The following is a 12,364-nucleotide window of genomic DNA, read 5'->3' on the forward strand; positions in this document are numbered from 1 at the left end:
GCTGTGTTAATACATATACATTTTTTCTTTGAGACAGGACTCCACCCTGAGTGGAGGAACAGGGCCCTCCATTCTTCACTTCCTTAGACTAGGTGCATTCTGAACTGCATTAACTTTTTGGGACTTTTCTTCACTTCTCCTGTAGTTGATCCAATGTTTTCTAAATAAAGTGTTTTTGTATTTCTTGGTCTATGCCCTCATTTCAGGGTGAGGACACCATTAAGTGATTTCCTGAGAATGATGCATGAGAGGGAATCTTGAGACCTCACATTTCTGAAAATGTTATTTGCTATCCTCACACCTGATTGATCATTTCACCAGATATGGCATCATATGCCAGAAATAAATTTTTCCTTAGTATTTTGAAAGTATTGCTTCATTTTCATTCAGCTTCTAGTGTTGCTCCTGAAAAATCCTATACCATCCTAACACCTATTCTTTTGTGTATGATCTTGTTTGCTTATTTGCTTTCTAAGATATTTAAGAACTTACTTTTTATCTCTGCTTTTCAAAAATTTGTGTTACAGACAAGGCACTAAATAGCTGATTGGAAACTCTGGCATATGGGTGGAAATTTTTGAGTCACCGGTAAAAGTCCTGAAAATTGCATGGTGGGAATCTTAAATGGCCGTATTTTTGAGTTTTTTTCTCTGATGTATTCTCTCATTGGAAAGCTAAAACAACAGGCTTTAGCCATGTCCAGGCCTAGGGTTTTGGGTAGTATATTAGTCTGTTTCTGTTGCTTATAACAAAATACTCAGAACTAGGTAATTTGTAAAAAAAATAAGCTGTATTGCTTTCAGTTTCGGAAGCTGGAAGGTACAAAGTCCAGGGAACACATCAGATGAAGGCCTTGGTGGTGGTGACATTGACCCAGGGGTCCCACATGGCAGAATGGTGGAGCAGAGAGAGAGGGATAGACTCTCACATGCTCTTTTAGTAAAGCTGTCACCATCCTCATGAATGCCATTATTAATCCACTCATTAGGGCATGGTTTTCAGAATCTAGTCACCTCTTTAAGGCCCCTCTTTTTAGTTTCTTTAATAGGATTTCCCACCCTCTTAACAGTCACACTGGAGATCAAGCTCCTAATACATAAAACTTGGGGGACACAATTCAATGAGTATCAGGTAAATAGTGATTGTTAGGTACTGGAATCAGTCCCAGAATTCTTGGAAAAAATTTGTGGATGGTGTCTGGGATAACTTCAACTTAACCTCCTTGTTTTTACCAGACCATGTCTCTCCCATTGTGTACTGTGCCTAGTGTCCCCTTGAATGGGACCTTTATGACTGAAATTCCCTAGAGATAAACCTCATGTGGGGGTGGAGAAAGTGAAGTTGCCTGACTAGGTGGAAAAGAGAGCAGGCTAAGGCATGGACTTTTCTAACAGTGCCTTCCACCTTTATCTTTTCCAGTGCTTTACTGTTGCCTTCTGTGATATTGTTGCCCAGAGGTCTGGAGTTCCAGTTAGTATGATCCTAATTGAGCACTCCCTGTGCAAGCAGTTGGCCTCCAGTTTCCTAGAAAAACTAATCCCTTCATCCACTTCCAGTAATCCAAAAACTTCTTGAAATCCCCTTTCCTGTTCTTCTTTTCCTGAAAGTTTATAATTTATTTTTATTTATTTTCTCATATTTTAGTGGGGTTGCATGAGGGGACAAAGATTAATTTGTATGTGTAGTTGGCAATGTATTTAAACTTCTCTTATTTCTATATTGTCAATTGTTACATAATTAGCCGCAATATACACATTGACCTTTTAGAAAATGTTATTTATGATACATAGGACATATTTTAAGCTATTAGAGGGAACACTCTGGTCACTACCAGTAAAATTCATCTGATCATAGTGCACTGCAAGTTCACTACTGATCAACTGGGGTTTAAAAAAAGTTTTTTTTTTTTTGCTCTGTTGAGAAAACTTAGTAAGCTTTTCTAAGAATAGTCTAGTAACTGCTTCAAATTCTTCATGGAATATGTAGTAATTTATTATATATAAATGAATGAATAAGGGAAGAAGGCCTGTTGTTTATTATCATACTATTACAATAAGAAAAAAAAATCCAGTCAAATACAGTGTGGTTTTTGGACACTTATTTGAACAATAAAATGTTTTGACTCCAAGGGCTTTGTGGAGCTTGTATCACCAGATTGTCAAGTTAGTTTCAAAAACTGATGAGAGTAAATGATCCACTGGTGCTTTTCACATTTCGTACAACAAAATTATCATAAGATTATTACAAGCTTGAGGTTGGATTTCTCAGACTTCTGGGATTGGCGAGCTTTGATGATGGTGTTCAGGAAAAGGAGAAACAGCATGAAAAATCCCCATCCTCTTGGCAAACATTCATCCTGCTCTAATCTGCCACAGTACCTCTGGACTATTCCAATATTGATAACCATCTTTATACAAGTGAATTCTGAAAGCTGCCTTATTAATGCACTGAATGGATAGTGGTGTTTAACTGGTGCCATTTTCCAGGTCTCCCTTATCAATGTGTAATAATCCATCAAGGAAGTCAATTTCTTTGCTAGGCATTTCTCACTGCAGAATGTTTCTCCTAGAAACCAAAGCTGTCCTTCCACCTCCCTGAATCATCACTCTTTCTCTCTCTCCCCCCACTCCTCCTCCCCTCTCTCTCTCCCTCTGGGCTCATCTTTACATGGCTTATGATGTGTTTGACAATCATTGATGCCTTGCTAGGCTTCAGCTTGTGGGGGAAGCGATGTAAGGCATGAGCTTTCCCGACAGATTAGAAGGTGCTTTGTAACAAGGGGAAAATCAAATCAAATGCTTGTCATAGAGAATTCCAAGCATAGTTGGAAGGCAGAAGGGGCATGAGAGAAAAGGAATAGCTGGGAGAAGGTGAAAATGCAAGTCTAATAAAAAGATACGAACACCTGAAAAACAGCATCGACTGGGAAGACAATAGACACACTGCTCTAAGGGTCTTTAAGGATGTTTTCTGCTTCTTTGTGAACCACTAATTTCTAACAAGAATTTCATACAAATTTAGAAAACACAGAATAGGTTGACAAAAACCATGATATCACCAATCAATGGAAGTTTACATAACCATTAAAAATGTTGGTTATGAAAAAATTGTAACAGTATAAAAATTCTTATTATTAGGTCATAGTATAATGGGAAAGGGATATAAAATTACAAAGGTTATATGATTATGGCTAGGTAAAATTTATGCATAGAGAAAAGAATGACTCTATACTAACAAATTAAATGCAGGTATAGTTAAGGGGTGGAGCTCCATATATACTTGTGTATCACCTTTTCAAATTTCCCATATTTTCCACATTTTCTGTAAAGAGAAAGCCACCTTAATTCTATTGGGAAAAAAAAGACAGTGAAAAGAAGCAGCAGCCATGCTTATTTTTCAAAAGGAAGAAGTCTAAGCAAGCTTCAGGCCCTAGAGAAAAAGATTCAAACTACAAAGGCATGAAGAAATACAATTGAGTGTATTAGCTATCCTGGGCCCTTCAGTTTAATGAAAATGGAACTAAAGAAACAGCCAAGATTAATGAGCAGGGCAAAGACACAGTGGAGGTTTTTTGCAAGAAAGCTAGAAAATCCAATGGAGTAAGTTAGATGCACTTTGTAATTTTTTTTTTAATTGGGAAGAAAAACCTTTCGATGTCAGGAATACATACAAGTATAAACACTTTAGAGATATTTTCCCTTGATTCTTATTTTTATTTAAAATGATCACAGGTGTTTCATAAACATGGAAGAACAATACAATATATTGACAAGGGCCTAGAAACAAATTTGGTGTAGGAAAATGGATGAAATATGTATATATACACATATATACATATGTATCCATATTTCTTAATTAAGAATTAATTAAACTATGATACATGCACCTGTTTGTGGTATACAGTCATAAAAATGATAAATATCAAATACAAGCATGAAAAATACCTACAAAAGATGTAAATAATAAAATGCCACACAACCGTATGCAAATACTGATTACAACCATGTGAAATTATATGTGTATACAGAGAGATGTAAATAGAGAGATGTAAATAGTTATGCTACGGGGAGGAATCTTCATAAATACTTGTCTTTACAAATTTTTAATATTTAACACAGTTTTTCTTTATAGAAAAGATTGCTGATATCTAGGCCAAGTTCATGCAAGCATTATGGCTCAAATTATCTGCAAACTAGAATAGAAAAGGGATCCAAAGATGGCATTCTGGGGTCTTTGGAATTATTTCGAGGGCTGAGCGGGAAGCACAGGCCTCAGATGGGAGCATCCTAACGTCTGCCCGTCCCATTCCCAAACGGGAAAAGTCAAATTTTTTTTCTTATTATGGAGTGGGGGAAGGAAAACGTGGAAGGTAAGTTGAGGCCTGATTATTTCAGTTGCCTTTGCAAGAATGCAGTACTACATCTTATATGTTTAAATTCTTTGAATAACACTTATTGATGAATGGCAGGATGTTACTATATTGATGAGAAGGAACCACCTTTACATTTCCAGAATGTATGTGTTATGGACTGAATGTTTCTGTCCTTCCCCCATTCACATGTTGAAATCCTAATTCACGATGTGATGGGATTTGAAGATGGGACCTCGGGAGGTGATCAGGTTTAGACGAAGTGACGGGATTAGTGCCCTTGTAAGAAGGTGCATGAGGGAGCCTGCTTCCTCTCTGCTTTTTGCTATGGAAGGACAGAATGAGAAGGTGGAAACCAGGAGGAGGGACCTCACCAGACACCAGATCCACCAGCAGCTTGATACTGGACTTCCCAGACTCCAGAACTGTGAGAAAAAAATGTTTGTTGTTTAATGTTCATGTGACCATGATGTTTCACGTGACCACTTGAAGTTGGTTGTAACTGGTTTCTGTTAAGATAGTGTGGCAGTCAGGACAAGCTACACAGTATGCTGTGATAACAGACAATCCCCAAACTTCAGTGGTTTTAACAACATAGGTTTATTTCTTGTTCACAGCACATGTCCACAGAGGTTCAGCTGGATGCTCTGCTACTGCACTGTCATTGTCATCATGTTGAAGCTTTGTCTGACAGAGCAGTCATCATGGAGAGGGGAAAAAAAGAACATGGGGAATCATGCACTGGCTCTTAACTTTTCCATATGGGAGTGTCTTACATCAGTTTCCTCATATTTCATTGGCCAAATCAAGTGACGCAGCCAAGTCTGACTTCAAGTCAGTAGGAAACTAAAATCTTTCTGCAGGGAGAGGAGCCAGATTTGGGTAAGCAGTAATGCAGTCTACTAGGTATTTAAGAGGAAGTTTAGAATCCTGACTCCTGGGCTTGATTTGCAAAACTGCTAACACGCATACCTACACACATACACACATATATACATACAGTGTGTATGTGTGTGTGTGTATGTATACAAGTCTGGAAATAATTCACTCACATTACCATGGCCCAGAGGATCATTTTAGTGCTATATATTTTTTTCTTTTACTATATCTGTATTTTAAATATTTTCTACATGAAATTTTTCCTGTTCTTGCAAGTCTCTATAAAATTTATTTATTTTATTTTTTTTAAAAAAACAACTCATTGAAAGTTTGAAACTTCCGTCTGATCTGCAGTTCCTTTATCCTGATCACTGGAACAGGTGAGCCACACGTTCATCAGCTGTACTGCCATGCAGGTGAACCACATCAGCTTCTGACATGATCAGCCATCTTTGAAATGGGGCCTTTCCCTATGCAGGGCAAGCAATACTTGTAAGGAGCTTGGTTTCAACCAGGTTTCTTAACATAGTTTAAGCAATGTGCTCTGGGGAGCCACTACCAATAGTTGCTTGGGTTTCAATGCTCTTGTAACACATCAGAGCAACCAAACAAGTGTAACGAGGAGTAAATAGGACAACTGCAAAGTGTTCTCTGGAGAAAGATGCTCACATAGATAGAAAATGCCACTACATTACTCACTCTCATTGCAATTTTTAGATTGCAGTCTCAAGGTCCTTCCTGAACCACACTTAGTGTAAAGAATTTCGAAAATGCAATTTCCATTAACCACCTTTTACTTATCTGTGGATGACAAAATGGGATCTTGACAAATTTTCTCCCTTGTGATGGCACTGTATGCTAATTGACTGGCTAGGGTTAAACCTCTCTAGTAAAGAAAGTGTGTTTATTACTGGAACTCAATTCCAGCTCATTTTCATAATGATACTTTATGATGATGCAGCTGGAGAGAAAAGGTCTGTGACAGCTAGGAGACGTTTAGGAAGTACTAGAGATGTAATATGTTTTTACCTTGCCATCTTATATTTGTATAGCATATGAACAGTATAACAATAAAGAAAGAATTAAAGCTGAGGAGAAACAAAATGAGGCAAAAGGAGAATAGGATTTTAAACATCAGATGGAGACAAAATAAGGTTGGTCCACCACATGCATGCCTTAAACTTGTATACATCTGGAAAGCCATACTTTGGGCTGTAGGCATTTGGGCACCAATGGGTAGAGGAAAAAACATCCATTTCACAAAACATAGAGAACAAAATATTAAAAACAAAAACAAGCAATCAAAAAACAGTCTTTAGAAGTTAAATTATTTCTGGTAGAGAAATCCCTAGGAACTGGTCTTCATGGATTATTTTAGACATAGAGCTCAAACGTCATTACAAGCGCAAGCCCAGGAGCTTAGATCTGAATCTAGGCTGTGCAGTTTATGTACTGTGTTATTTTAGGCAAGGCTACTTGAACTCCTTCAGGCCCTTTTCCTCATCACTAATTGGGAACAACAGTGCCCACCTTATAGGATTGTTTTGAGGATTATCTTTGAGAGTCTATGAAAGGAAATCGTAATTGTGCCTATTCATAGCACTAGCTAAAATTTAGTGACTCTTTATTTTTAATGCAAGTGCAATTTTTCTCCATTAATCAAAATAACAAGTTTCAAAGTACATAGATATAAAGAGGTAGATAGCATCAAGAAGAATTTCAGTTTAGTAATTGCAGTTTTACAGAGTAGCAGGTAGGACAGGCAAAGTGAAAAGGATTGTCAGGCTTTTTGGGGTGTAAACTAGGAGTACATTTGGGAATAGCTGAAGCAGTGTTTCCTGATATGTTTCATAGGGTTTTGCATAAAAAAGATTTTTATCAAATAGATTTAGAAAATTCCGCATTAGTAAATTAAAACTTTTTCTTCATGAATTCTCAGAGGTTTTTGCATACTGCTGTGTATTATGAATCTCTGGGGGTGGGGAAGAGGTAATATAATATGCAGCATTTGCCAAATGATTGACCAAAGAATTCTTTTTTCACTGGACATCTTGTGGAATTTATGTCCCAAATGAAACACTTAGGAAATGCTGATTGAAGGAGGTGGCAGAATTGCCATTTCTTCAGGCAACTAGTCATAAATATTGTTCCCATAAGCTGAGTTGTTGAGTTTGAAATTAAGAGTTGGAGCACTGCTATGGTCAGACTCCAGTTAAACATGTCATTACTCAGCCTGGTTGGATAAGGGATAGACCTTCTCCTGTAAATATTGGAGGGAATGAGGAGGATGTGTCATTGACCAGTCTATTTTTTTTTTTTTTGTTAAATCCACAAGTTGGTTTAGGTTGGATATATAAGTCATTTCCCCCCTGATGATTGGTTCTCTGGGACTTTGGTAGAGTCTATTGAATTTGGTGTGACCTTAAAAACCTTATATTGGCTCAATCTAACATTTTAAATTTTATTTTCCCTTTGCTTCATTTTGCCTCATTTTTTCTCTTCAATTTAAATTTATTTAGCTAGTACTATGAAGAGGCAAAATGCTGAATTCCTCATGGACCTCTGAGTTCCTTTCTGCTCCTCAACCCTTATTACCTAAATACATCTATATAAGCTTATATCATCAATACATGCGTATGCAAGTCCATGCTAATTATAAAATGTTCCAAAATCCAGAAGAATACAAAAGAAAAGTAAAATTTTCTCTTCATTGAGCCTTACAATTTCTCTGTCTGTTCCATTAACAGAATGAGTACATAAATATATAGTCTTCACAATATACTTGATATAATTCCAATATTTTAAAATTTGTTGAGACATAATTTGTGGCCTAACATGTGGCTTATTCTGGAGAATGATCTGTGTGCTGATGAGAAGAATGTATATTCTGCAGTTGGATTCATTCCAGGGATGCAAGTAAGGTTCAACATATGCAAATCAATAAATGTGATATATCACATCAATAAAATCAAGAACAAAAAACCACATGATTATCTCAATAGACAGAAAAAGCATTTGACAAAATCCAGCATCTCTACATGATAAAGATTCTTAAGAATCAGGGTATAGAAGGAAAGTATCTCAACACAATAAAAGTCATATACAACAAACCCACCACCAACATCATCCTTAAAGGGGAGAAGCTGTAAGCTTTTCCTTTAAGAACAGGAACAAGACAAGGGTGCCCACTCTTACCTCCTATTCAACATAATATTAGAAGTATTAGGTAGAGTAATCAGGCAGGAGAAAATGATAAAGGCATCCAAAATGGAAAAGAATAAGTCACATTGTCCCTGTTCACAAATGAGATGATACTATAAATAGAAAACCTATAAACCCCACCAAAAAACTCTTAGAACTGATAAGTAAATTCAGTAAAGTTGCAGGATACAAAAACAATACACAAAAATTTGTAGTATTTTAATACACCAACAACAAACAAACAGAAAAAGAAACCAAGAAAGCAAGCCCATTTACAATAACTACCAAAAGAATAAAATACCTAGGAATCAATTTAACTGAGGAGGTGAAAGATCTCTACAATGAGAACTACAAAACACTGCTGAAAGAAATTAAAGAGGACATAAAAAGATGGAAAAACATTCCATGTTCACGAATTGGAAGAATCAATGTTGTGAAAATGTCCATACTACCCAAATCTACAGATTCAAGGCAATCCACATCAAAATACCAATGACATTCTTCACAGAAATAGAAAAAACAATGGAAAAACAGAAGAACCCAAATAGCCAAGGCAATTCGGAGCGAATAAATAAGTAAGTAAGTAAATAAGTAAGTAAGTAAGTAAGTAAGTAAGTAAGTAAGTAAGTAAGTAAGTAAGTAAGTAAGTAAATAAGTAAGTAAGTAAGTAAACAAACAAACAAACAAACAAATAAATAAATAAAATAAAGCTTGGGGCATTACACTACCTGATTTCAATTATACTACAAAGCTATTGTAACAAAAACAGCATGGTACTGGCATAAAAACAGACTCACAGAATAATGGAACAGAATAGAGAATCCAGAAATCAACCCATGTACTTACAGCCAACTGATCTTCAACAAAGCACCAAGAACATAAGTTGGAGAGAGGACAGCTTCTTCAGTGAATGGTGCTGGGAACACTGAAAATCCATGTGTAGAAGAATGAAGCTAGACTCATACACCTCGCCATATGCTAAAATCAACTCAAAATGGGTTAAAGACTAAAACAGAAGACCTGAAAGTCTAAAATTCCTTGAAGAAAACACAGAGGAAACACTTCAGGATGTAGCACTGGGCAAAGACTATAAGAATAAGACCTCAAAATCAAGGGCAACAAAAGAAAAAATAAATAAATGAGACTATATCAAACTAAAAAGCCACTGCACAGCAAAGGAAACAATCAAATAGTGAAAGAACCTACAGAGTGGAAGAAAATATTTGCAAACTCTACATCTGACAAGGGATTAATATCCAGAATATACAAGGAACTCAACAGTAAAAAAACAAAAAATACAGTTTAAAAAATAGGCAAAGGAGTTATATAGACATTTCTCAAAAGAAAGCATGCAAATGGCCAACAAGTATATGAAAAAAAGCTCAACATCACTAATCATCAGGAAAATGCAAATCAAAACCACATTGAAATATCATCTCATGCTAGTTAGACTGGCTATTATAAAACAGAGAATAACAAATGTTGCCAAAGATTCAGAGAAAGGGGAACCATCCTACACTGTTGGTGAGACTGTAAATTAGTACAGCCATTATGGAAAACACTACGGAATTTTCTCAAACAACTGCAAATAGAACTGCCGTACAACCCAATAATCCTACTACTGGGTATATGCCCAAAGCTGTTTATTGTAGCTCTATTTATGTGGAGTCAACCTAAAGCCCATCGACAGATGACGGGGTGAGGAAAATGTGGTATGTATACACAGCGGAATACTACTCAGCCATAGAAAAAATGAAATTCTGCCATTTGCAGCTACGTAGATGAGCTTGGGGGAAATTATGTTAAGTGAGACAAGGCAGACACTGAAAGAAAAACACTACATTGCCTCACTCAAAGAGAGAGAGAGAGAGAGAGAGAGAGAGAGAGAGAGAGAGAGAGAGAGAGAGAGAGAGAGAGAGAGAGAGAGAGAAAGAAAGAAAGAGAAAGAAAAGGCAACAATCACAATAATGCATTGAATTTTCAGAAGGAGAGAACAGAGCTGTGGTTAAACGGGAGAGGGCTAGCAAGAAATTGGTTAGTGGACACAAGGAATGATTAAATTTTGTAATGATGAACATGCTTATTATCCTAATTTGGTCATCACACATTGTATATGTGTATTAATATTCAACTCTGTACCCCAGAAATATGTTTAGTCAATTTTTTCAATAAAAAAAAGAAACAGGATCACATAGTATCTATTGTTCTACACCAGACATTTTTTACCTTAAAATATCTCCTGGACATTTTTCTTTGTCTAGTGTGTGTATAAATTATTAATATAAATATATATTAATTATATTTTTTTTGTCTAAAATTGCATAAAATTTCATAGTACCTGTCATATTGTAGGCATAAAGAAGACCAGTTTAACTATGAACATAATTTCATAAAGAGAACTTTGCATAGGGAAGTGTGAATTGAAAAGAATTCTGAGTTGGGAATTTTGGGGATCTTATAGGAAATGGGAGCCATTGATAATTCCTAGGCTGGGAAAAAGCACAAAGTAGCAGAGTTTAAGGCCAGATTTGGCAGTGAGGGGCATGACAAAATAGTGTTTGTTATGATTCATGGCCATGCTTTTATGTACTGAAGTTCATGAATTCAAACAAATACTAACAGTTATACATTGTAAAATGATGGCCATCTAAGTCACTCATAGGTTTTTGTTTGGTCATTGTTTCTGACAATGCTCTCAATTTTTAAAAAGCATCTGGAGGTTACAAACTTGCATATCCTCTGGAAGTCAGTTAACATGTCAGTCTTCTCTGTACAAGAGAAAATTCAGCCTGGGGAATCTGTGAAGCATCTGACCTCCTCCTAGACCAATGAATCCCCTGAGATGTGCAAGATGTTTATAGACACCTTGTGAGTTCATGCTTTGGCACAGTAATGCACTTAAATTTCACGTGGCTATTTTATCTGATGGAAAATAAACATCAAGAGGTTTTTCCTCCCTGAGCTGTGTGGTTAGCCAATCATATTTTCTGCTTCTCCAGCATTCCCATCATCGCCTGTCAACCTTGATGTACATTAATGAAGGCAATGACTTGTATGCCACTTGTCATATCTGAAGAGGTGCATGACACTCTACGGTTACCACTAACTGGAGAAAGGGACAACTTTTGTGCATGCCAGCTAATTGGTGTCAAATCACATCAGCTTGCATTGCAGTGACAGGCACAAATCAGAGTGGCAAAGGGTTGCACCAGTCTCTGCCCCACGAGGGTCCACCTGATATTTCAAAATTGCTGGTATTTCAAAGCTGAAACACAATTCAGCATTCAGGACCCTCACACCCCTAACCCAGAACCAAAAAATTGTGCTTTAAATTGCCTTAATCTTCAGGTCAAACAAATTTCAGGGACTCAAATAACTGAGCTCATAAAATTACTGCAGATGACAAGATTGCCTTCCTCTTCCTGGTAGTCCCCTAGGAGGAATTGTGCTGAATGCAGAATTTGGAACAAAAGTTAATTATGGCAAGGGAACAGCTCTGCTCCCACTGAGTCTTCTTCCACTGGCGTTTATTTTTAAGGAACCTTGATCCTCATGCACTCAAGTTACTCATGTCTTAAACTTATAAGAAAAGAGGGTGACTGATTCACTTTTAAAGCATCCTCTCCATTTCAGAGATTTCCTTACACAGTCCTGTGAAATTTCCACTTAGAACTCTTAGGAAATGTGATCTTTGACAGAAAAAGAATGAAAAAGAATAGAGGCGAGTGTCCTCAAGAGACAAATACGTTCCACTCAAATCCTCAGAGCGTCATGTCAGGAGGCTTCACTAGCGTTTCTCTCTGCCAGGAACATACTTTCTCAAGGCTTCTTGGCTCCTGTGCATATCTAAGTTCAAAAGTACCAGTATTCCTCACCATCTCCACCCTGTCTGTAGTTGCCTTTCTTATCCTTCAC

Source organism: Cynocephalus volans, chromosome 7 (genome assembly GCF_027409185.1).
Source record: "Cynocephalus volans isolate mCynVol1 chromosome 7, mCynVol1.pri, whole genome shotgun sequence".
Taxonomy (NCBI): domain Eukaryota; kingdom Metazoa; phylum Chordata; class Mammalia; order Dermoptera; family Cynocephalidae; genus Cynocephalus; species Cynocephalus volans.